Source organism: Tetrao urogallus, assembly GCF_951394365.1.
Source record: "Tetrao urogallus genome assembly, chromosome: 1".
Classification (NCBI taxonomy): Eukaryota; Metazoa; Chordata; class Aves; order Galliformes; family Phasianidae; genus Tetrao; species Tetrao urogallus.
The window spans coordinates 171,872,802-171,877,032 of NC_136813.1; positions in this window are offsets into that span (position 1 = coordinate 171,872,802).

Consider the following 4,231-nt stretch of genomic DNA (forward strand, 5'->3'; position numbering starts at 1 on the left):
TAATAAAAAAAGTTGAAAGAAGCAGCCAGGGTATAGGGTGGTTTTTTTCACTCCATTTTTCCTGAGCTGCTGAGCTGCATTGCTCCTCAGTCAGGCCTCAGGCTATAGGCTGCTTGTCTTTAAACTAGCAAGACCCTTACAGTAAACAAGCCCAGGTACTTCATTTTAAAAGTACATAAGGGAGTTTACACTGCAAGATTGTCTGATGTTCATAGTAACAGAACAGTGCAGAAGCTTTTTCCAAAGTGTATGTGTTCTGTGCTTGCTGATGATCTAAAAACACATCTTCCAAAGTGAAGTGAAACTATATTAGATAAAACACACCTATAGAAAAGGAAAGCAGAGACAACTTCCCTAATGAAGAACATAACAAAGGCTCCATTTAATTTAGCAGGAATGAAACTATAAATAAATAGTAAGTCATAAATATTACTTATATACTAATACAGTAGCCTAATCAGACTAATCTAAGACATAAAAAAATACATAATTTAATATGATAATTATGTGCAAATAGTTGATATAGTGACCATATATTAATCAACGCTTAAAGTAATTATAGATTGATTTCTAGCACTTGCCTCAACATTGACAAACTCTGGACCAAGCAGTGAATCTAAAAGCAACTAACAAAGATCTTTTCTGCTTGCAGCCAGCAGGTGCTCTGCGCCTGCACTCAGAGCCAATTCCACCCATTAGGTACCCAGACAGCCAAGCACTCTGAGCATCTCTTATTCCTCCATCTCAACACTCTCCAGTGAGGAATTTCTATCAGTAGTAACCTCTGCACTACAGAAATAATAATTTTGATTAAAACAGGTTCTTAATGGTTGAGAAATAGCAATAACGACAGCTCAGCTCAAGGATTGTCTTACCACTTCCTTACACTTCTGGAAAAACAAGAAAAATCCTAGTGAAACACTACCTTTCCACTACTGCCAACTAATTTATTCATGACTGGTCTGCCTAAAGCATACAATATGTAAAAACTAATGCTTGCTCACTTCATTTTTGTCACTAGTTTATCGTATTGTGACAGATAATATGCTGGTCACTGACAGTTTGTGTATAACTCTGCATTTAATTTTGATAAATTATAAACACACATGATGCTACAAAAAGATTTAACTTTCTTTATAAATCCCTTCCTTCTCTCTTTGCATACTGTTCACTGCATACACAAATTGTAGTGAAAAGTTTTTAAAGTGAGTTCTTCACTAAATAATTTAAATCTTGTTTTCTTGTTTACGAAGCTACTTCAGTGTTTTGTACGACTCTGAAAAAAACAAATTACTTAGTTTGGGGGAAATTCTGTGATCTGCAGTATGTGGGAGTTCAGATTCTCACATGGGCCTTTCTTAACATATTGTTTATGGTCCTCTAAATAAGCCAAAAATTACAGCAAAGGAACAGCTGAGAATTATCCAGCTTCAGTTTATGTTGATAACTGTGCCACTAACAGAGTTGACAAATTCTGCAGGGTTTTTGAAAATAGTTCAAAATGACTATTTTCATCTATAAAGATATTCAACTTGAAGAGCAATATTGACATCAAAGCAGGATTTCACTGTGCAGTTCATCCATGGGTCTCTGTGAGCCTCAATGTCATATTTGAGACTAAGGTTACAACTGTCAGTTCTGTGTTGTGAACATTAATAGAAATGGGGATAGCTCGTAATCATTTAACAAATTTCCTCTTCTTGAGTAACTTTCTTGAGTTGTCACAAGATTAAAATTTCATCATTTTCATAGGAGGCCACTGGAGACTGAAAATATCACAATGAGAATATTTCAATGTGGCAATATTTCATTGCCACAGGGAGGACTTTCCTCTATGTTCATATTTCATTAAAAATAAAAAACAGCTTTACACATAGAACATAATCTTTCCCAAATAAAAAGTAGGAATTTAAATATATATTAAATATATATTAAACAATATGTTTGTTCATTCGTTTAAAGAAAAAAAAAGTCACCAAAGGGACAGAAAAGCACTGGAGGACGTTACCCAGAGAAGCTGTGCACTGTTCATCCATTTTCAAGTTGTAACTAAAAAAATCCCCAGCAAAATGGTCTGAATTCAATGCTCATCTTGCTTTGGGCAAGAGGCCGGAGGAGACGGTTGTTTGAGGTCCCTTCCACTGGAAATAGTCTAATGCATTGTTCCAATGCTCTTGAATAATCTGGAAATTATTGACACAATTGGAACCTTTAAGTAAGGGCACTCTCCCAGCTGGTTCTCCTCTCTGTGCCTGGAGAATCAATGACTACATAATCTAAGACCTCCTGGTTTCTGTGCTTCACTTCCTTCTGCACAGACGAAGTAAGGCCTCTGTCTTGGATTAGCTATTTGTATGCACATTCCCCTATAGTATCTGCTGAGTTCTATATGTCATTTAGCCAAGTGTTGCATATCTGTAACCATAATCATTACTGCAGTGGATCATGTGTATATCATGTATATCATTTGTATAGTCATAGTTCTTGATTGGTCTAGTCACTGACATAGCTCCATTTTGCTAGGCACTGTACAATGAATACAAAAAAGAAAAGGAAAAGGAAGAAGGTAGCCATCCTAAAGAGACTGCAGCCCCAGCCAGGTTGACAAAGTGTGGTGCCACGTACAGATAGCAAGTAGTACATAGAACTATTATTGTTAAGAAAAAGTGTTTCCTTACTCTAAATAATTCATTGCAGTAAATCTGCAACTAGTAGCTAATGGAAAAAAAAACTATAGAAAAAATAATTCTATGCACTGTATTCTGGCCTTATAGATCATAACTGTTCTCTCTATACTAAAAATGCACTATCAAAAATAAATGTAGTTAAAATGGATAATTTATATTGTCTGTAAAAGACAGATTAAGGTTTATATCCATCACTGAGGTGCCTCAAGGGATGACTCAAATCAGTGCATGGAAATATGGAGATTTGGTTCAGGCTATTAAGTAAACTCTATTAATTGCCATGGGTCCTCTTAAGAGGTGAAAAAAACAGAGACACAGTCCTTATTGTAAAAAATGTATAACAGTGATATAAAACAATATTATTCAAAGATATCTTTGTACTGCAAAGTTCTTCTGACTATATTACATGTTTTTCTAAAATTAATACACTCTAGAAAACTTAAACTACCACCTGCCTTGTAGAGATCATGCATCTCCTGATGTAGATCATAGAATTACAGTATTGTTTGAGTTGGAAGGGACTGTTAAAGGCCATCTAGTCCAACTCCCCTGCAACAGGGACATCTATGTCTTGATCAGGGTGCTCAGAGCGCAGCCCAATATAACCTTGAATTTCTCCAGGGGTAGGGGATCCACTGTATCTCTGTGCAAAAGATGAGCTGCAGTCTTGCTTGATAGATTGAGCATTACATTTTCAGCACTCCGTCTTGTGCTTTTATTCATCAAGAGGATGTCTCCACTTTTAGCAGATAAATGTAATGATAATTTAGTCTGCATTCATATAAATCAACTCAGATCTATCAAGTCATGTTTATCCAGGAAAATTCTAGACAACATATACAACTACATGCTTCAATGACCTCCTGGAAGGAGGTAGATATTAAAGATATGCTTCAGTATATATTTTCCTTCCAGATTACAAGGTGCTTGAGAGATAAAGTGCTTTGTTAGTGGCTACTCTGCTCTTCTCCACTTTTTTGCACATGACTATTCTGTAAACCATATGTCCAGTTCAACCCCCAAAGTTATCTTTTTATCTTTTGTTTATGATCAACACCTTTTCAAACAGCATTTGAATCTAGAAAACAAAACCAGTATACTCTTGGACAATGCCCAAATATCACCAAAGATAGTAGTAAGGATAGATACATGAAATAATAAAATCTAAATCTCATTATTTCTCTACCCTCAGCATGGGGGCAAACTGCCAGTGTTTCCTTCATAAGATGAAGCTATAAACATTCAGACTAGCTCAACTAGATATAATTCACGATATTTAACAAGTCTAGCACTCTTCCTGATTGATTACACTCTCAGACCAGATCATCGGTCCTCTGGTCTGTGAAATACAGCATTTACAATAATGGTGGTTCTCTATTGTTGTGGTGACAAAAAGCATTTTATCTTACTCACCACATGCCAGTGGAAAAGAAAAGAAAAAAAAAGCCAATTCCCAGTTTTTTTTGTTGCTGTTGTTGCTTTTGTTATTGTTGGGGGTTTTTGTTTGTTTCTTTGTTGGTTTTTTTTTTTTTTTTTTTTTTTTT